Source organism: Mastomys coucha, unplaced genomic scaffold (genome assembly GCF_008632895.1).
Source record: "Mastomys coucha isolate ucsf_1 unplaced genomic scaffold, UCSF_Mcou_1 pScaffold8, whole genome shotgun sequence".
Taxonomy (NCBI): Eukaryota; Metazoa; Chordata; class Mammalia; order Rodentia; family Muridae; genus Mastomys; species Mastomys coucha.
Window position 1 is genome coordinate 18,533,180 of NW_022196914.1, and position 23,621 is coordinate 18,556,800.

General features: G+C 33.1%; 1 protein-coding gene across 19 annotated transcripts in view; it reads left to right on the forward strand.

Annotated features, from left to right (window-relative positions):
- Cdh18 (cadherin 18) overlaps positions 1 to 23,621 on the forward strand; it is a 904,392-nt gene that overhangs the window by 274,112 nt on the left and 606,659 nt on the right. For all 19 annotated transcript variants that reach the window (XM_031359900.1, XM_031359898.1, XM_031359903.1 and 16 more), the window contains one exon: positions 10,392 to 10,476. The gene's annotated coding sequence lies outside the window, so the exon portion shown is untranslated. The remainder of the gene's footprint in view (positions 1 to 10,391; positions 10,477 to 23,621) is intronic.

Here is a 23,621-nt window from a genome sequence, read left to right on the forward strand (position 1 = left end):
TATATATATATATATAGTCACATGCATGTATTCACATGTGTGTACTTAAGATCATCTCACAGAGCTATTTTGTTGATCATTCAAGAAGGCCTAAAGACCTAAAAGAGTCACAACACTAAGATCCTTCGAGAAGGCCTTCCCTCACCTACCCTCCTGTGTGCCTCATTCACCCCCAGCTGACAGGGATCCTACAAAACTCCACCTGTTCCTGTTAGCTTCATCTTTCCAGAGCGGATTGCAACAGCATCTGGACACTATGAGAGGGAGTAAGCAGATGACTCAGGATCACAGCTGAACCCCAAAATGCATACCATGTGTGTTAGTTCACACACACACACACATGAAATATATATATTATGTGTATATACATATATATGTATTATATGAATTTATACAAAACATATATGAATTTTACTTTTTGCATTTAGGTTACTTAATTCAATATAATTTCTTCTACTTCAATTCAAATTTCAATTTTTAAACAGCTGATTAATATTCCACAATGTATATACATCACATTTTCATCATCTATTCATATGTACCTATGTATTTACCTATCTCTTTATATAACTATATATAGATATCTAGATATCTGTAGATTTACTTGTATTACTTATAAATTTAGGTAAACATGAAGTGATATATTTACTTGTAGATTTTTAAAACATCTTGGTTTACATATCCTTCTATACTTCTCCACCTATATTGTCATCTATATTGTCATGTCTTCTCTGTCCTCAGTTAACGATCAAATTCCAACCCTTACTGACTATGTATCCTATGATTTCTGTTTCCTCCCCAACCCAATTTCCACTTTCTTTTCATTGTTTTGTGAATATTCCAGGTTATATACTCAATATGAAGATTTGCATTTATGAGCCATAAATAAGACACAACATGAAGCATGTCTGTCTGGGCTTAGGTTTTTTCATTCAATATAATCCATTCTAGTTCCATTTACTAACAAGCAAATTTCATTTTCTATACAGTCAAATAACGTTCTACCATGTATATGTCACATTTTCATTATACATTTATGTATTGAAATATATTTATATTGTTTCCATGTCTTAGCTAGTGTAATAGAGTGGTAATTGGCAGAGCTGTGTACATATCTGTGCAGTGTGATGCTGTGAACTTTAAGCATGTGTGGAGCAGTGGTGGAGCAGATTTACTTTTAGCTTTTTGAGAGTTCTCTATACAGATTTTAAAGTGGCTACACTGGTTTGCACTTGCACTAACAGTAAATAAGGTTTTTTGAGCTCATACATCTTCTGTAGCATATGTTGTCAGTTGTGCTATCCTTAACTAGAATGGCAGACTATGATGTTTAAAGTCATTGCAATTTGTATCCCCATTATCACCCAAAGCTAAGGTGAATTCACTAAAAGCATACAGCAACCTACAAAAGTCACTGATTTGAGAATAATTTTATATATATATGTTACATGATAATAAGCATAATACATTTCATTTTTTTATGCAAATAGTCAATCATGATATTTTCCATTTAAATTTACTTTATTTTTCTGGCAACATAGTTTCCATTGAATGGTCAGTGGAAAAATGTAATGATTGTGCACAAGTAGAATAAAGAACTCTAATGAGGTAAAGTCATAGTTTCATTTCAGGTTTTGTATGAGACTTAAAGTAGAACAGAAAATTAGATTGAAAGTGACCTATGTGGATATCACCAACATAGTTCTCCTTTAATGGCATAAAAGATGTCCAATTGAAAATTCATTATTTTAATTATTCATCTTTTCACTGAAAAGTGAGTCACTTTGTACAAACTATTTTGGAACTGAACTTAACTGAACTTAACTGAACTGAACTGATTTCCTTTGAGCTCCCAAGCTCTCACTGTTCTTTAAGTTGCTTCTCAATCCTGTCTGTTCTCAGGAGAGTTGGGCATATCCTATCTCTGACCCATTCTATCAAATCTTTCTCGGATTCCTCACTTTGTTTGCCCCTCGAGGAGCTGTCATTGTTTGGGATTAAAGCTGTGCATTCCAGCAAGAATGATCAATGGTGTGTACTAAGACTGTGTCTGTATTACAGCCAGATCACAACTTTGAATGTGGTTCCTTGCCAAAGAAGATATGTTGCTGAATTAAAATTTCTGTACAACTTGAGAACTGGACATGCTTCAAGTATATAAATATAATCAGTTTTGTTTTCTATGACAGTAATTATTTAATTTATCTAAAATGGTGGATCTATTATATGACATATGTACCATTATACAAGCAATACTTTTACATTTTCAATATATTTTAATGAAAATATTCATGTTATTTATTATATATTTGCATACTTTTACTTTTTGTGGGGTGAGACCTTGTCAAGTTAATAATGCTCACTGCACCACCAGATAAATCAATTCAAAAGTTTTCCTCTCTGTACATCATTCAGTTATTTGCTTTTCCTAGAAATGACCATCAGGAATCCTGGCAGAACATAAGAACTATATGTATATTTTCCAGTTACCCTTATAAAATGTGGAAGGGCTGTATGCCTAAGCAGACATAGAACTTGAGTTCTATTATTATTTATTTTATATTAATTTTTATGTTGCACTTTTTTCCTTACTGATATAATTCTGAATTTTGAAAGTTAGGTTTAGCATTAATTGGCTAACATATCCTGTATGACTAGTATTTTAAATTCATTATTTTTCATAACATTTCAAATTGCAGATATTAATGATATTCTCCATATTTTTGTTATAAGCACAAGTGGTAAAATGGAGAAATTAAAACCAGTATCTTTTTTTTCTCCATCACTATTTTGGCCTTAACACTGCTGTCAGACAAGTAACATATAAAGGCAGGCCTATCAGAATTACGCCAGACTTCTCACAAGAGACTATGAAAGCAAGAAGATCCTGGGCAGATGTCATATAGACCCTACAAGAACACAAATGCCAGCCCAGGCTACTATACCCAGTAAAACTCTCAATTTCCATAGATGGAGAAAACAAGATATTCCATGACAAAACCAAATTTACACAATATCTTTCCACAAATCCAGCCGTACAAAGGATAATAGATGGAAAACATCAACATGAGGAACAAAACTACACCCTAGAAGAAGCAAGAAGGTAATCTTTCAACAAATCCATACAAATCTAATTCCACCTCTTACAACAAAAACAACAGGAAGTGACAATTACCTTTTCTTAATATCTTTTTTTTATTAGATATTTTCTTTATTTACATGTAAATTTCTCCCTTCCCAGTTTCCCATCTAAAAAACAAAGAAACAAACAAAAACAACAAAAACAAACCCCAGCTCCCTCCCCACTCCTCATGCCTGCCACCCCACCCTCTCCTGCTTATAGGCCCTGGCATTCCCCCACACTGGGGCACAGAACCTTCACAGGGCTGAGGTCCTCTCCTCCCATTGATGATTGAATTTGCAATACTCCACTATACACACGCTGCCAGAGCAATCAGTCCCACTGTGTGTACTCCTTGGTTGGTGGTTGAGACTCTGGGAGCTCTGAGGGTACTAGTTAGTTCATATTGTTGTTCGTCCTAAGGCGCTGCAAACCCCTTAGCTCCATTGATCCTTTCTCTAACTCCTTCACTGGGGACCCTGTGCTCAATTCAATAGATGGCTGTGAGCCTCTACATCTGTATTAGTCAGGTACTGTCAGAGCCTCTCAGGAGATAACTAACTATATTTAGGCTGCTTGTCTTTCCTTCAGTCTCTGCTCCATTGTTAATCTCTGCCACTCCTTCCATGGGTACTTGGTTCCCCCTTTTAAGAAGGAATGCACTCTCTGATAAGTGGTTACTAGCCCAGAAGTTTGGAATACAGGAAGAACAACCCACAAACCACAAGGAACTCAAGAAGAAGGAAGACCAAAGATGGATATTTCATTCCTTCTTAATATTTTAATATGAAAATTAATATTGCCAACATATCCTAAGAAATTGAAATCCAAAAATATGAGGAATTAGAAATTTGTTGATTGTCATCCAATGGTGTCTCTAATTTGATAATTGGAGAAATAGGTTCAATATTGTACAATCTATATACACTTTCAGTTTGTTTGAGACAGTGTCTTGCTGTGTACAACATAAGGGTCTTGAAATCTTGCTTCTCCTATCTCAGCCTCACTATTAGTGTTGTTTATTTCATGTTTTTACACTATACTATGGTTTTCAGAACACTTTATATATTTCAAAAGTATTTATATACCCAAGGGTGACATAGACAATTAACTTGGGTGGTGGCTTGTAGGAAAGAGAACAACAAAGAGTGAAACTTTGCTTGACATTTGTAGCTCTTGTATCAAGTTTGAAGAAGAGGACTTTATAAGTTTCTCTTTCTCTGAGATGAATGCTTTTCCAAATTATCACAGCCAATGAACCAGATTCTTACCGGCACCTAATGTCTGTGCCACCCTCCAAGCAGAACCATTGTTCATTGAAACAGTTGGTGAGTGACTTTATGGATAGACCATCTTCATACACACACCATTTCTGAAATGAATGTAATGTGTTCTCTGTGGGCTGAGAATAAAGTCACTCACTCAAGTCAAAAAAAAAAAAACAAACAAAACAAAACAAAACAAAAACAAAACACTGCTGTCAGAGACAATATATACTTGCATTGTTAAAATAGTTTGTCATCATCATCTCCTGACAGAAACAGTTATCTTCAGGGTTGAAGAACAGAACCCTATATGTTTCACATGAAAGACATTTCATATGAAACATTGTCAATTAGTTAGATTTTATGCAACTACATTGCATGTGGATAAACAACATAAAATCTGAACTGAGTACAACTAAGGGAAATTTTTTCAATGAACAAATTTATACATAAAATAATTACAATACGCAGCCTCACACCTCTCTTCCACCATTGTAAACATATACGGATGAGGGTTCTCCTGGTTATTCTCTGTGAGCCTTTTATACCAGGGATAATAAATCATTGTCATTTAAAAACATAATTAGCAATCTCATTAGCTAATGAAGATAATGACCATTACAATTCTGTCCCAATTTATGCTTTCTCCTTTATCACAGCTTAACAACAATGTTGTCAGAGGGTGATAGCAATGTTATCTTACAAATGACCCTTATAATAATGAGAGATCATCACCTTGTATCAAGGACCAGTGATTTTTTATTCATTACATTCTTTCTTATATTGTGAGGTGGAGTGGGGGAGCTGGTAACTTTCCACTGAGACTCAATCAAGAGATTTTGTGCTATTGCTACAACGGAAATAATACTACATTGAAAATGACTGCAGGTTTGAATGTTTTTATTTAGTGATCATAAATTATGGACGGTTACATAGTTAATTACTACATGACAAGTGACAAGTAATGAAAGAATAATGATCATTCTTTTCCAGTTAATGTCAAATGATCAAAAAAGCAAACTCCTTGTCTTATGTTTCTAAAAATTAATTTTCTTGGGGAACACCCTCATGGAAGTATGGGGAAGGGGGATTGGATAGAGGATTTCTGGAAGGGGGAAACTGGGAAATGGGATAACATTTGAAATGTAAATAAAGAAAGTATCCAATAAAAGCATTAATTTCCTTATTTTTAAATATAGCATGTAAGTATATATGAAATATCAGAGAATGTCTCATAATTTTTAGCATTTATAAAAAAATTCCTACTTCTGAATACAAAAGAGGACACATAGGTGATTACCGAAATATTATTTTTATATCCTTTTATAACAGGTAGGTGAGTCAAGAATACATTGATTCCAAAGGCATTTTGAAATAAATATATTAGATATCAATTTCTATAGAGCAGATAATCATAACATTACTTCATTAAATTATCATTGACATTTCATCTTATAGTTTAGAGGCTTGCATTATTCAACCTTCTTCTTTGGGGAAGGTTAGTTTTCTACAGCTGAATTTTTTACATTTTATTTCCCTATTGTTAGTTGTCACCAGAGAACCATGTTTTGTGATTGCATAACAAAACTGTTTAACCATGCATATCTTAAATTATCCTATTCTTTTCATGAAGCAGGACTGTGACACCTTACTTCTGTAAACCCAAGAGAATGAATCTGCTATGAAAGGGCCTGATCTAGCACAACCCAATCACAGATTGACAGTCCATGCCTATGTCTAGATCACCTTCAAGGGCACACAATTTTTACAGGACTTATGTAGTAGAAGGTGAGACTTGACACCTTCTGCTTCATTATTTAGTCTATGTAAAGGTGAAGCACATTCATTACCTTTTGGGTTTAAAACAGCCTCTTTTCATCTATGTATCAACTCAGAGCCAGTCTCATTGAAACTACATTTGTTGGACTTGAAAGTCTAAACCATGGAAACGGGTTTGAGTCAATTGCTGCTTTCATGTCCTAAAATGCTAAGCACATACCTGATGTAACTCACTCACTTTGAACTCCAATAATTTGGTTTTCTATGGGAAATTTCAAGTAAGAACAAGTTTTTCAGAGACAATAAAGCTAAATAGTCACAAACTTCTGAAAAACAAAGGTAGAAATAAGCTCAGGAAATGGGCAGAGATGTTCTGAAACTTGTATTTTATTCATTGGGTTTAAAGGCCTGGAAAAGTCAGGAACTTTTTGTTGTTTGCTTGTTTTTGTTTGTTTGTATGGTTTTTTTGTTTTTTGAGGCAAGGTTTCTCCATGTAGACCTGCTTTTCCTAGAACTTCCTTTATAGACCAGACTAGCCTTGAATTCAGAAATCTGCCTGCTTCTGTTTCCTAAGTGACAAGTGACTGGATTAAAAGCATTTGAAATTCTTGATAAAAATATGGTAGGCAAAAATCATATCTCTAGAAATGGATTTAATGGAATTTTTAAAGGTTTTAGATCAAAATGGCTAAAGTGTTAAAGAGGGAATAGTTGGTGAAAGAAGCCTTTGGATATGAGTTTCTTGGGATAAAATATTATGTTGGAAGAAGGATGGCCTTCAACTAAACTCTCAAAAATAGGTACATCTATTTATTTTCTTATTGGCATTCTTCCTGAAAGCCAAGCTTAGAGTTCTCATTGAATTGATCTGGTTCTTGTAAACAATAATAGAAATATCAGCAAAGGATTTTAAAAACATATTGTATACTTGTGCAGTCACTCACATTTTTCTGAAAAACTTATAGAGCCTTTGGTTATATGAATACATAATAAGATTGTAAATTGAAGAATGAATTGAAATTGAGTGGAATTTAACATTACTTGAATAGCTTTGAGATGGTGACCTAGGTGACCTATGTAATAATTAGAAATACATTTTTAGGTAATACTATGTATATATATATATATATGTATGTATATACATATATATGTATGGGTGTGTATGTAAATTCTAAGAATTTACATTACTATTCAGTAAACAACCTAGTAAATATGAATACTGTTGACATTTTCTTTAAAGTAATTGTTGCATTTTAAGACATTAGATATTCAAAAATTGTTGATGTGATGACAAGATAATACGACTTAAGATAAAATGAGATGACATTGTAACTACATATCACATCACTTTACTTCCTAGCATATAAAAGCTAAGGCATTACCATAAACATAAACAACTCTAAAATTAAAATTAAAGATAAAATGAAAGTGAAATATGTTCTTAATAAGAGTAAAACAATATTATAAATCCTCTCTTTAGGTTTGTTATAACAGGGTTATTTATTACATCCAAATGAATATCTTAATAAAGCAAACAGACTTGCTTCTTGGTAATAGCTTCAGGCTAATCATTTTATAGTAAATAAAGAATATTTGCTGATATTTTTTTACGCCAAATTTCAGTCCCATTGGGTTAATATGTTCATTCTGTTACAGGTCTGAGGATAAGATATCCTGTATACAAGCACATATGTATAGAGCACAGAAGGAAAGGGACCTGCTATTTGCCGTGTTTCCAATGGGTCTATGTTAAGCTCAGCAGAAGATAAGGTCGATTCATGAATACATTCCCCTGAGTGTGCAGGTGTCTATTCCATAGAATATCAAGAATAATCCAATTCTTGATGTTACCGCTTAGCCATTTTGCTGCTCCTCATGCCAGATCAGTTGTCCAAGTGTTGTCGTTTGTGCACCATGCACTAGTAACAGTTAACTATAAGATTTAATTGGTAGAGAGGCCAATAGTTTGTTCTATCATAGTTGCTGGAGTTTAAGTAGGCACACAATTTTTAATATTTATTATTGGTAAAATGGTATTATGAGTCTGTACAATCATCATAGGTATCATGACACTTCACAGAGAGTGTTCTTGAAGACAGAGTTATTTTGTTTTTCTCTGTTTATAGTGGTGATATGTCGACAGACAAACAGACAATCATTAAAAGTTTCTTTCCCTACACAGGACTTACAGAGCATCATATGACATTTTCTACTATTCTTAGGTTAACAACTACTGTATTTTTTTAAAGATATTTTCTTTATTTACATGTAGATTTCTCCTTTCCCAGTTTCCACTCCAAATATCAAACAAACAAACGAACAAAAACAACAAAAACAAACCCCTGTTGCCTTCCCCCTCCCCATGCCTGCCACCCCATCCTCTCCCACTTATTGGCCCTGGCATTCCCCTACATTGGGGCACAGAACCTTCACAGGCCGAGCTCCTCTCTTCCTATTGATTATCGAATTTGCAATCCTCTACTATACACATGCTGCCAGAACAATCAGACCCACCATGTACAGTCCTTGGTTGGTGGTTGAGACCTTGGGAGCTCTGAGAGTACTAGTTAGTTCATATTGTTGTTCGTCCTAAGGAGCTGCAAACCCCTCAGCTCCATAGGTTCTTTCTCTAACTCCTTCATTGGGAGCCGTGTACTCAGTTCAATGGATGGCCGTGAGCCTCTACATCTGTATTAGTCAGGTATTGTCAGAGCCTCTCAGAAGATAGCTATATTTAGGCTGGCTTGTCCTTCCTTCAGTCTCTGCTCCACAATCTCTGCAACTCCTTCCATGGGTATTTTACTTCCCAGAATTGAAAGAGCTGAAACATGGCTTCAAACCCTTATTTAGCAATTCAGACTCACAGTGCTTTAGTAGGTTCCCTACATTCCACTAGTCTGAGCTAAGATGTTACCTGTTTTGACTTTTTGATTGAATGAAATTCCCTGCTACATAAGCCTATTTGTGTATTTGTGTAAGTGGCTGGTCTGGCTTTTGTTTCTTTTGCCACTCAACTCACCAAAATTAATTATCATGATGGCTGGCACTTTGTTTTCTCCTTACACTGTTGAATCTACAAAAAAAATTTTTACACCTTGTAGACAGTGAAGATTAGTGAATGAATTTATTCTTATTAGTATATTATGAAAGTATTTGAGGAATTTCTGAGGGCTACACATAAAATCCTTGTAATTTTGGGAAATAAAGAGCACAAGTAGTTTTGCATTGACAACTAGGAACAGGTTAAACTGATATTTTTTTTTGAGAAGGTCAAGGTGTACTTATAATTCTGGCACCTTTCAAATCTCTAAAATATTCATTATCCTCTGAGGTCGCACATCTCAGTGATCTCTCAATATTGGTTTTTCAGCACTCGTAATATAGTCTATCTGAAATTATGTTGTATACATTATGAAATATTGAATAGGTTTTCTTTATTTTTAAATCATCTATTCTCAGGCTGATATATGTATTGATTTACAATACACTATAGTTATAAAAATGTTTTATTTATATTACACAGTTTCTCAAATCTTTTCCCTTTTATTGAAAATAGGTCCTCTTCTCATACAGTATAACCTAATTACAGTTTGCCTCCCTCTACTCCTCCCAGTTCCTTCCCACATTCCCTCCCTTCTGGATCCACTCCCTTTCTGAGGCTCATTAGAAAAGAACAGGTTTCTAAGAAATAACAACAAAAGAGAACAAAATACCATAAAAGAATATAAAACAAAACCACAGCATAGAAGGCAAACCATAAGAAGGAAAAAGCCCAAGAGAATTAAAATATATATATATATATATATATTAGAGAGCCACTCATTCACTCACTGAAGAATCCTGTAAATAAACTAAACTGGCACCCAAAATCCATATGCAAAGGACCTGGTACAGACCCACACAGGCCCAATGTTTGCTTCTGTGTCTCTGAATTCATGAATTCCATTGATTTAGAGAGCCTTTTCTTATGGTGCTGCCAATTCTCTCCACATCTTTTCTTCTTTCTGACTCCTGTTTGTCAGGATTCACTTTCCAATATTTAAATAAATCAATCAAACTACATATTTAAATTACTTCCAATGTTTATTACCTAAATCCACTCGTCTATCACTTGTAAAATAATTAATTTCATTTTGATAGTAAATATGTGAGTAACGTCGAGTGCTAGCTTAGTTTTCTCTTCCTAAGGTTTTTCATGTTTACTTTTCCTTTTTATTTCCATCTAGAACTCAGCCACTAATACCTAAAGCTCAACAACTTCAATACCTAAGAAGAAATCTACAACAAAACATTCATAGACTGAACTATAAGGTAAAATTTGAGCCATTTCCTATATGAAAATGTTACACAAATGTCAATCAGTTGGCATGTAATCAGTTTTAAATATTTTCTATAAAAATGATGAGATATTCAGAGATCTGGCAGGACCAGATTTCATTTGCATTTCACATTCACTTCAAAAACGTATTTATCACTTACTAACATTAATAAACTATTTTGCTTTTCTCTCTCTGTCTCTTTCTCCCTCGTTCTTATTTGATCATGGAAATAAAGTCTTATGACACAAACTTGTGATGTAATATACTCCAGATTAGCTTTGAATTCTTAATCTTTCTGCTGAAGCCTTCTGAGCATTGAGATTATAGTTCTATGCAGTCATGTGTGGTGGATCAGTGTTCCTACTGGCATATTCATAACACATTGTAAAGTAAACAAAGATGAGCAGACATTTTGTTAACTTTATAGGGTACCAAAATTTTCTTTATATAAATACATATAGAGATGCAGTGTTTCATATTATTTACATATGTCAGGCTTTTATACTAAATATTTGTTTGAACAAAATTACTTGTCTCTTAATAATATAAAACTGTGATGGTTATGATTTGAAAAACAATTATTCTTAGCAGTTCATAATGTGACTGTTACTGTTCTAATTATTAATGTATACAATATTTTTTGAGAACTTACTTCTCTCTTCAAAACATATATATGGGATGAAATGCACTCTTTTAACTTTTTTCTATAAATTGCACTTTTACCACATATTCTATATAGTGCCTGAATATTTAGATTAATAACATATATTAATAATATAACCATTGCTTTCATTTGTATAAGTGAAAAAGAAGATATATTAAACAGGATAAAACTGTATCTACCTTTACTCTATTAATGGGGAAAGGTGGTTGAAGCCAGAAAATTTTGATAACCTATGATTCTACTAAGCTACATAGTGAATCAAGTGTAGCCTGACCTGTAATGTGTAACTCGGTCTCAAAAGAACAGACTTAAAATTCAAGTTAAATATTCTCATTCCATACATTGAGATATTGTAGTTATTTGATGTGTTATGTCTGTTATATTTCAACTTGTGTAATAAATACAAACTTGCTTTGTGATAAAACCCAGAAAAAAAAATCCACAAAGAATTTTACTCAGTTCCACACCATCATGCACGGACAGACATAGGCTTGAAGTTCTCTTTTACATTATTCCTATCATACCAACAAAAGCAATCCTTTAGAACCACTTGTGGTGATCTAATATTGGCCTAGTTGGAAATTTCAAGCAAAGTGTTTATTTTTTTCTTTTGCATTCAAATATTTTAGAGTCCACATAGGTTGCAAAAGTATTTTATATCTCTTAAGATATGAGATAACATCAGTTTAACAGTAACATAAAATATATATTGTGAATGATTTTTGCCTTATAAAAATTTAATTAACATAAAAAAAGCAAATCACATAGTTACAATTAAAGCCATTTTACATTTTCTTTTTTTTAAACTATCATTGTGGGTGTGTCATAGACAAGTTTTGTTTTGTTTTTTTTTTTGAGTACATTTAATGTGTAAATGTAAAAATATTTTTATAACCTGCAATACAAATTCAACATAATAAGTTTGAAAGTTAAACCATTATATTATATTTTGTGACAAATAGTTTACTATGTTTAAATTTTATAGTCATATCCTTTGAGAAAGAGGTCACCTAGAGTGATGATGTATTAATACTATGCTTTATGATGAAACTATCTTCCTGACTTAATTCTAGAATGGGTAAATTTGACTCAGAAGTTTCATCTGGACAGTAAGGATATGTCACAAATGACTCCATGTTTTCATTTCATCTGGACAGTAAGGATATGTCACAAATGACTCCATGTTTTCATTTCAACTGGACAGTGAGGATATGTCACAAATGACTCCATGTTTTCATTTCATCTGGACAGTGAGGATATGTCACAAATGACTCCGTGTTTTCCTTTAAGGAAATAGGGTTTTGACAAATGGAGAAAGACTATGATACTGTTCAAATATTAAAGTCAATCAATAGCTGTCAGATTTCAAAACTGAAAACAGAGGAAGAGAATAAATCTGGGAGGGAAATTTTATTCTAAGTTTGTTGTTAGACACTGGGTAAAGGGCTTATTTCATGTTGATTTCACATTAAATTCTACTTAATCTCTGGTTCTTCTCAGGTACTCATGAACTTTTATGATAAAATATATTTTAAAAGTTAAATGTTAGGCAATTTTAATAAGTATGTTTGACATGAGAGTAATCAGTTCCAGAAAACTGTTTTCATTAGTAATGTTTGTGAATTGTTGGTAAGTTTATGCTCAATAACAAATTATATGTGGTGTAGTCAGAAGTTTCCTGAGTAATGAATAGGCTTTTATTTCAGGAAAAAAAAAGTTCACCTCCAATTAACTCTACAGAGGTTTTCAACACAACAGTGTTTCTACTTTAAATTGATTTCATACAGAATATGAAATATACCTGCAAATTCTTAATTTATAAATCTAAAAACTGAAGTAACAAGCAATGGTCAATAGTTGGTTAATTTTAAATTCCCTCTCAAATAAGTAAAAGTTAAAATATTATGAATAATATTAGAAAAGTTTGCCTAAACTCAAAGAAAATAAAATTAATGTTTGTTCTCATATGTGAATCAATGCCTGGAAGTATATGTATGTGTATGTGCATGTGTGCTTGTGTGTGTGTATAGACAGCTGTAAGTGTGGGGAGAGTATTACATTTAATAATATCAAGAAAGGGTAATTTGAGGTACTGAAGAAGGGTTCAAGTGCAGGCAAAGGATGTAAGATTCATAAAGACATTATAAAATGGATTGCTTTCCTAGTTTTGATTTTGTCAAGGTTATCATTTTTTTGTGATTAAATTCTTAGAATTTGAAATGACACTGAAATAATAAAACCCTAAAGAAGCACCAGCGATACAGAATGGTTACTCAAACTACACAGTTCGTGACTCAGTGCACATCTAATCGAGTGGGTACTTCAATCTAGTTGCTTGAATATTATGATTTGTTACAATAATATGTTTTTAAACCCACAATTTAGCAAACAAAACAGATAATTTATATTTTAAATGAATCTAGTTTACCTTTACATGTCTTTAAATCCACACATTCATTTTATAACAAAACCACAGTCACATTAAAGTTCTCTCATAACAAACTTAGTAAATTTAACTCATTAAACCAATGGCTTTATGTTTGCCTAATGAAATCAATTACATCTATAGCCACTAACATATTTGTGCATTTAGTGTTTGTTGTTGTTCCATGGATTTACTACACAAAATCACCATAGGCTATGTGCAAGTTATTATTTTATAAGTCCAGTGACCACAGAGGAAATGGAAGGAATTCCTAAGATTTTAGAGAGACTGTAATCTTATATAATGGCCTGCATTTTCTGTGTTTATTGTCTTGAGAAACCTGTTCATATTTGGCATGAAAGGAATCATGAACCACACCTGCTCAAAGTATTGGCAGCCTCTCTGTGTTCCTTTTAACTTCACCTGGTTTCTATAATCACTTGCTGAGTTGTGCATGCCCCATTTCTTGTAGAAATTTTGTGATTCAGGAAGGTGACAGCAGGTCCTTCCTCCTTACAAATAAGTGTCCTTCTACATTTCCTTGTTGATGCTGACACTTGTCTGGCTAGCAGTTTCTGGGGTGTAGAGGGTTGTGCTTGAATCTCTGAGAATATTTTTCTCTCATCATGAAGCTGAAGATTGATAAGTATGCCTTATCCTCTGAGGAACAGAATCAGTCAGTTTATGGGAAAGAATATGATTATGGACTATCAAGCTTCTTGCACATTACTTGGTGGCCAGCATTACTCATGCTGCAGAGAGTCAAACATTTATTCCTTTCTCTTATTCAATAGTGACAGCAGTTTGAAACATGTCTTATTAAAGAAATAACCCCCATCCAGCATGCAGTAAATCTTAACCCTTTGTATACAATATCAACAAAGATTCAGCTTTTCTAAAACATAAAAATTAAGAAAATAAAGTTTTTATTTTTAATGAAACATCAATGCCCATCAACTACAATTGTGTGTGTGTGTGTGTGTGTGTGTGTGTGTGTGTGTGTGTGTGTGTGTGTGTTCGTGCATGTGTGCTTATCTGTATATGAATGTACACCCACACTATGTTGCCCATGGGCATGTAAGAGTGTGATTTATAGAAGGCAGCTTACACTTTCCATAATGTAGACTTTACGGAGTGAAGTGTGGTTCTCAGGCTTAGAGTCAAGCACCTTATGCCACTGGTTTATCTACCCTTAAAGACGTGGTTTCAAATTTATTTGTTTATTGTTCATCTATGTAGTTTCAAATGCCAAGGATGAACCCCAGACTTTGTACATATAAGGCAAACACTGTATCATTGGCTAATCTGCAACCCATTCTACAGAATTTTTCTATCAGTTTTAGAAAATGGTATATTACTATCATACATGTGGTCTGTTCTATACTTAAATGGATAATCTACCAAACTGATTACAGGAAACCGTGTATGGTAAATACTTGCTGAATCCTATCACAATATTGCATTTCATATCATTGATAAAAATTTATGTATGTGCATGCACCTTCGAGTAATGCATGAAGCATTGTTCACTTACAAAAGGTTAAAAGATCATTCTCAGCTTTAGTCATCACAGCTCCTTGGTCCCTTGCTGTATTGGGATGGGAAACATCCTGGCATTAAAATACCATTGTGTTATATGTTGCAGTATTATAAGCAAAATATACAGGAGCAATTAGCTGTGGCTTTATTTATACATTCTGAAAATGTGGAATTTTGCATGTAAATTTCAAAGCTACTTAGAAGGCAATTGCTAAGCACAAACACGAAACACAGATGTTTCAGGGAACACGAAACACATTTGTTAAATTTTCATTGTGCTCTCTATATTGATGTTTCTTTGTTTTGATGTTGTTAAGAGGATGGGTTGATTTTTCTGAGTTGCTCACCCTCATGGGTAACTTAGTATGCAGTCCAAGTAGTCCTTTGATACACAATTTTCTCTCACCTCTTTAGTACTGCTATATCTTGCTAGTTTGTGTTATTTTTAAGATTTATTTTTATTTATGGTGATGTATGTATGTGTAGGTTTGTGCATATAAATATCAGTGTCCATGGAGGCCAAGGGCATCGGATGCCTTGGAGATAGAAGGAAAGGAAAATGTAAGCCACCTGCTGTAGGTTTTCAGAATCAAATTACACCTTTCATTAGACTTTATATTAGATTCGATGTTTTGTACTTTCTCTATTATACCACCATATAATTATCAATATTGATCATATGATGTAAGAATGACTGGGAGAATGAAGCTAGGTAAACTAATTTGAGCAGGTAACAATTAAAGAAGCCGAGTACCCTTAATGAGTGAGTCATCTCTTCACTGCGCACCTGTCTATTTGTGTTAATGAATGGTATGGATTATTTCAATAGGGCACAGCTCCATGGGTCCACGGTATTACTCGCTCTCATAAATGCTTCTGAGTAATTGTAGCATTAGGCATTGTGATGGGCTCCTCTACATGAGGATGATGGTTATACCAAGGCTCTCAGTAACCTAACATGACTTCAACCACACCAGCTTTGTCACAGGGAAAATAATCACGAGCAAATCCATCTAGATCAAGTAAGCATCTGCATTAATACCCTTGAGCTATGATTTCACTACTTTTTTAAAATTTTAAGTTTTATTTTAAGAATTTCAAACATGTATGCAGAAAAATATGATCATTCTTGCCACAAAATTATCCTCTCCAACTTGTCTCTTATTTTGCAGTGTACCCACTGCCAACTTGTCATTTTTTTTTTAAAAAATTTACATAGCTCATTAGTTCATGATGCCCATATATGCATGCGTATGTGTTATCTCTCAGCTGTCCTGAGGGCATCTATTTTATCATTTCCAATACTGTTTCATTTTCTATTATGTCTCCAAAAAATAAATTATATTTAGCAATATTGGGCTTAGATTCAAACCCAGGCATATTTATGTTTTAGAACCTCTTTGGTATAGCCTCACAAGTTTCAGACTGGAATATATTTCAGTATACTGCCATGTATCTCAATGTCATCAGAAAATACATATGCTCAAAAGTTTTATGTCATTTAAAACAATGTCTGAATATTGTCCTAGCGAGAAAGTGTTTTATTTATTATGTCTGTTCTGTAAGGACAAGGAAAGCCATTGTGCAGAACTTCAGACATACCTACTAACAAAATGACCTTAAGTTTTAATCCCTAGGTACCAATAAGTCATAAGAGATTGAAAATCAAAACTTAAAATCATTATTAAGAAGTTTTCTTTCCCCAAATATTAGTTTATGCAGGATGAGATATTCAATCTGTTGCATAAAGGCTAAATGTAGTAAAGAAAATATGTGTTCTATTTTTCTTCTCTGTCTCTATGTCTATGTCTCTCTCTTTCTCTTTCTCCTCCCCTTTGCTCCCTTCAGTCTTTTTCTCCCCACTTATTCATGAGATTACTCCTTGATGTTCTTCATTCTTCTCTAGTCACGCTTACATATCATTGTTAAACAGTTTTATTCTGGGAAAAAATCTAGTTGAAAATTCATTTTAATAGTAAAACTATGAACAAATTTTTTTGAAAAAATTCTTTTCCTAGAATAAAGACTCAAAATCAAAAAGTATTTAGAAAATGCAGAATCCCTTCATGTATTTATCACAAAAGTACATTTTTCCTACTCCTATCCAAATTATAAAATTACAGCAGTTCTTTAAGCTCAAATAATTTCCTGAAATTCCCTGAACAGTCTCAGAATTTGGGTTTCCCTGATAATTTTGAAATGAAATGGACTCTACTTTTATGTGTGTTGATATTTTCTATTGTCATGAGAACTCAGTTTAATGGAGCCATGTGTGAACACTGAGAGGGAGTGCAGTATGCCAGGTTTGACAGACTGCAAGTCGAACTCATTAACAGGTGAAACAAAATATGTTGTTGGCATTTGTGAACTATTATTTTGGTTTTTACATTGATTTTGGAATTCCCTTCATTAGATTAGATTAGATATGTAGATTAGACTAGCCTTAGCTTAGATAAGATTAGAAAGAAAATTTTCATGTAGGAATTAATGTCAGTTTGTTGTTATTGGATAGTATGCAGGTGACAATTTATGGTAAGATTATTCTTTTGTTTTTCTCAATTGCACTGCTGAAACAGCAGTATTTGGAATGAAAATATGTAAATACTGTATGATGCTCAATATTTCAGTAAGTTGTAATAAATTTTTAATTGAACTGTGTCAAATGTTCAACTGTGAGTCTAGAGTTCCAGGCATGATTGACAGCTCTGCCTTTCGATCCTTACTTCCTGCATGATCTTAGGTAATTAGTGTACACATTCCAAACCTTCAATACGTGATTTGCTAACCACCTTTGGGAACGGAGTGACTCAACCATGCTTTTCCATTATAATCTTATAGTGATCTTATTTAAGTATTCCTAATTTAAGAATTCTGCTTCATTTTAATGTTTCTAAGGTGTTCAACTGAATTATTATTTTAAGAAATCATAGTAATTGAACTGAATTATTATTTTAAGAAATTGTAGTAATTGAATCCAATTAGTAAACTTATAATTCTGTTTTCAACAAAAGTCATCACATATTTCATCAAAATATTTCTATTTATGATAGTCTGATAATGACCAAAGGTGTAGATTTTATTATTTCTGGTTATGATCACTTGTCATTGTTAAAATATGTAGAAGTAAATATCTTGATATTTATAGTTGTATTCATAGCAATCAAAAATTAAGATAAAATACAAATTTTCACTCAGAGCAGATGAAGACTATGTGATTGTGTACCAATATAGAGTCAGGTACAAATGCTGAGAGCTAACTTTTAATCACATGGTAGTTAACTTTGTAAACAAATAGTCCTAAGACACGGGAGAGTGAGTAAAAATGAACAATCTTCCTCTCAACCCAGCATGAACCTAGCTCTTCTTTTGGCTCCGTCTTTTTGCATGTACCACCTTCCATGTGGATCCCATGGAGATGCCAACCTTGTAGATCTTGGTATCACATCAGTCTAACACAACTCTTACCATGCTGGAGTTCCAAGTTGCTGCCTGAAAAGGGCTTCCCTGAGTCCTAGGACATCACCTTATACTTCCATGTGAGCAAGAACTGAAAGCAAATTGCATTTGTAGGCTCTTCTAAGATACAGATTCAATTAGACACCATTGTCACTAGAAAAATAGGGATGATTGGTCATTTCAGTTACTGCTTTCAATGAGAAATTCAATACAGAAGGTCAGACGTCAGTTTGAGCTTGAAAGCAGAAGGCAAGGCATAAATAATGTTTATATGTGTTCGTTAGTTTGATTCTCTGCTTAAGTTCTTTGAGTTTTTTCATTCAAACTCATTTAGATAAAATATAAGTTTGAGGAAATATATAACTTTTATGAAATGATTAATAAAACAACAGATGAGTAATTTTTTCACAACATTGACATTTATAGCCAATCCTCTTTCCAATAAAATCTATGATCAAATATCAAATGAACTTAACTATTTTTCTCATTAAATTACATTTTTAGTTACTTAGTCAAAATTAAAACTAAAACATCAGACTAAAAAGTTACTGCTTTCCATTTTCTCTTCATATCATCTATGTAATTAACTAACCCAGCATTCATTGCCACAAATTTTGTTTATTTTTTCACAAGTATGATTAAGCTAACATTAATATACTCTGAATGTAAATAAAGCCTTAACCTAAATAAGAGTTAAGCATCCCTCAAATTTTGTGAACCTGTATCTGGACTGAGGTTTAATGCTCATTTCTTCAGAGGTATTAGGATTTAATTTTGAAACAAGAGCATCTTTGTTGTATCATACCTTAATCTCTGACAGCCAGTTATACAAGAGAACACACACACACACACACACACACACACATACAGACACGCAGACACATACAAACATGTACACTCACACAAGTCCCTTCTATTTTATCATCCTAACAGTTTTCTCATTCATTTCTCACAAATGACATCATGTGAACATTGTTTAATTTTCACATTGGTGTTAGAGGCTTAAACCAGACCATTAAAGAACATTTTTGTTGTTTAGTAATGGCAAAGTTCCCAAAGTCATGTCTTAATATTGCCATCTGTGCAATTTTGGTTGTTTTGAGAAAAAACAAAAATTAATAATTTTTAAAATTTTAAAAATTTTTAAAATTTAAAATGTCAGAAGACACTGCTAAGATCCCATTTCTAGTATTTATATATGTATATTTATTTCTGTGGGAGTAGCAGTGTTTATAGATTTAAAAAAAAAGAAATAGCCAATGAGAGGGGACAAAGAAGCTTTAAGAAGAGAGAGAGCTGGAGTATAACACTGATGTCTTAATAAAGTTTGTATTGCTGTGATAAAACACAATGGCCAAAGACAACATGAGAGAAAATGTGTTTATTTTACCTCACCACTTACAAGTTCATCATTTAGAAAAGACAAGTCAGGAAAGCAGGGCAGGAATTTGAAGAAAGAAACCATAGACGAACAGTGCTTACTCTTATGTTCTCCATGGCTTGCTTAGCCCACTTGCTTACAGACTGCCTACAGCAACTGATATAAGCATTTTCTCAACTAAGGCTCCTCTTCCCAGATAAATGTAGATCATGTTAATATTGCAGAAATCAAAATATCATGATATGGAAACATAAGAGGTGATAGTGCCCTGGAAGAGCTTATGCATTCAGTAACTTCAATAAATTTAAATGCAATTTAAAATATTATGTCTGAAGCAAACTACTATCAAATAGGAAATGAGTGGATCGAGAGACAGGTCAAACCAAAACAAGAAAGCCTACAACACATGCATTATAATCAGAGACAAAGAAAGAGAGAGAGAGAGAGAGAGAGAGAGAGAGAGAGAGAGAGAGAGAGAGAGAGAGAGAGAGAGAGGGAGAGAGAGAGAGGGAGAGGGAGAGAGAGGGAGAGAGTCAAAGAGACAGAAATACAGACAGCAACAGAGAAAGGTTTTTTAAAATATTTTTGTAATATGTTATCAAAAATGATAGTGTGAATGCAATAACTTTGGTTTTCTCATATTTCAAAATAGTTCCAACTTATTTAAAGTGGATGGAGGGCTACTTAAATAAAGGAAAAAAAAAGAAACAAAATCTCTTCTCTTCATTTTACCAAAAATAAGCAGCACAGAATAGAAGAAGTCAGAGGTTGAGATTAAACTTTCAGCCTTAGCTTTCATTAGATAAAGACTTTAGAAATGAAAACTAATATGGATTTAATGATGCTTAACATACAGATGTTAAAATGGCTCCAAGTATAAAAGAGTCTAATTAGCTGTTATTGTTAGTGATTTGCTTAAGAAATAATATATTTTGAATTACATTTGAATTTGTAGAATACATTCAAATATTGTGACACTGAAAATCTTTAAGCAATTTATTTATAATAGAGAAGTAAAATAAATCATAAAATTTTGTGCAGAATGAAAGTTATAGAAGGTCAAATCATTAATTAGATTTTTGTTCTATTCATGGTCCTGAGAACAGAACCCAGGGCCCTGCATGATAGGCAAGCACATTATTCCTTACTGCTGGGTGGATGTTCTGTTTCTGAGATGAGGTCTCTTTGTGAAACTCACTCTTACTGCAACTTAAGATCCTCCTGCATCAGTCTAGAAAACTATAGAATTTCAAGCATACATTATTAATCACACATCCACATATGTAAAACCTTCTTCACTGTCAAAAAACACCTCATTTATACAGTACTTAACCTATAATGAACACAAGCTGCTTTTTTGATTTTTTTCTCACACAGCTTGAATCAAGAAATATAGAAGTAAATTTTTACACTCCCAGTATATATCTATTCATTTTATCTGGCTTTTCAACTTTAAAAATCAAGGACCAAGGAACATAACCTAGCATTCTCATTCTCTCCCCTGCTACTCTCTCTGTTTTCATGAAAAAGTTAATCGTAATACAGTATCTTGAAACACTAACATATAGAATCTTTGGCTGTAAACCCACTATTATTTTGTCATTTTTGGAACTTGAAATTATATTATTATTGTAAATAATAGAAATGAGAATAGATAACTGTAAATAAGAGAAAAAAAGGCATTTTCTCTCTTTTTGTTCTGAAATAGCAGGATACAGTATTCACACTTCCACATATATTTTTCTTCTTCTTCACCATAGCCTATTTGATTTAAGCTTCTAATTTCAGGTTCTTTATAATTTCTTTCTCCGATATATATTAATCTTGGCTCTTGGGCATCATAGACTCATTTCTATGACTCCTGAGATTTGAGTATATGTTACTCTTAATCATTGTATACACTAGTGGTAGAGAGGAAACAAAATTATATAACATCTAAAGACCACACATTTTATATGACTACTGAGGAATTATTTATATACACAACCTGCACATATTAAAAGTTACATTTTGATAGGACATGAAATTAACTTCCAGAGAGCATCTGTGCAGAAAGATAATAGGCATGTCTGGTATCTAGAAAGTTTCCTTCCGTATTATAATTTTTCTCATATTAACCATTCATATCTAGCTTTTCTTTATTCTAGATATTATAGATAAATATGAAATTAGTAAAATTTTATAAATGGATTAATATAGGATAAAACAGTTTTACCAGTTGATTTGTTAACATTCCATATAAGTAAATAACAATTCACATAAGAAATTGTTAAAATTCACTCTGTTCTTGTCAGCCATTTGGAAAGGTATGTTCCAGAGTTTGCATAGTACATATTGAGTTCCTATAAACTTTCATAAAAATCTCTATAAATACTTTTTAAACTAAAAATCAAGGGATAAAATGATAGGACCTTAGTTCAATATGACTTAGCTACTTTCAGTGTGAATATTCATTCTCACAATGCTCCTGGCAATGTAGGAGGGTCTGCAATCCTATGCAGCTTTGCAAGTGCTTCCTGTGACAGATACTCAGTATTTTGTCCAATTTGAACATCCCAAGAACACATATCACTGTTGTGTTATATATTTCTCTAATGAGTCACAATGCTGCATGTATTTTCCTGTGCTTTTTTTTCATCAGATACTTTATACAGTTAAATTTCTATTCAAAGTTTTCACTAATATTTACTGGGCTATTCATTGGTAGAGCATGATAAACTGATGTAGAAGACTGGAGAGATGATTGAGTGAGTAACAACAGTTTCAGCTAGTGGATAGAACCTGACTCCTGCTCCCAGCAACAATGCTAGCTAACTCACAACCAGTCATAAACATATTCTGGCTTTCGTGGACTCCTTTAATCACTTATGCAAATATTCAGCATCCCACTTGTACATTAAGTTAAGAATAAATATTTCTAAAGTCTTAAAAAAATCAACATGTGTACTGGAAGCAAATTTAAGATAATGTATCTGGCAAAGGGTTTATCCCAATTTGTCATTACCAATTTTATCATCCTACTATTTATCTTTAGTTAGATGGACAGAAGGATGGATATAATAGATAGCATGACCTTTAATGTTGAATATCAGATATATTTGCTTTGAATAGTTCATGATTACTTCCTCCTATGGGTATTAATGTTAGCATTTTAAATATTAAGTTTATGATTGCTTTTTGCTGAAGGCCAGCTTCTACAAGTCAGGTTTAAAGAGAAGAGGCATGGAGTGGGTGGTTAATCACTCAGTTGACTTTTCTCAGAGAGAGCAAAATTTTGTTATTTGTGGCTAGCATAAAAAATTGGGAGGGCCATTGAAAAGCTCTCTGGTATCAGTGAAAAGGAGAAAAATCACACATGCGTACACACACACACTTCATTTTTTATGGCATTTGTATCCCTGCAAAATCTTTCAAGCAATATAAAAATTATAATGTGTCTGCTACATATACATTAGGGGCTTCATTTCCATCCTTGTATGTTCTTTTGTTGGTTGTTCAGTCTCTGAGAGCTCCCAGGCTAGTTGACTCTGTTAGTTCTCTGGTTAGGTTTTTATCTCCTTCAGTAACTTCAATCTTTCCCCTAACTCTTCTTTAAGAGTTACTAACCAGAAGTTTGGAATACAGGAAGAACAACCCACATTACACAAGGAACTCAAGAAGAAAGAAGACCAA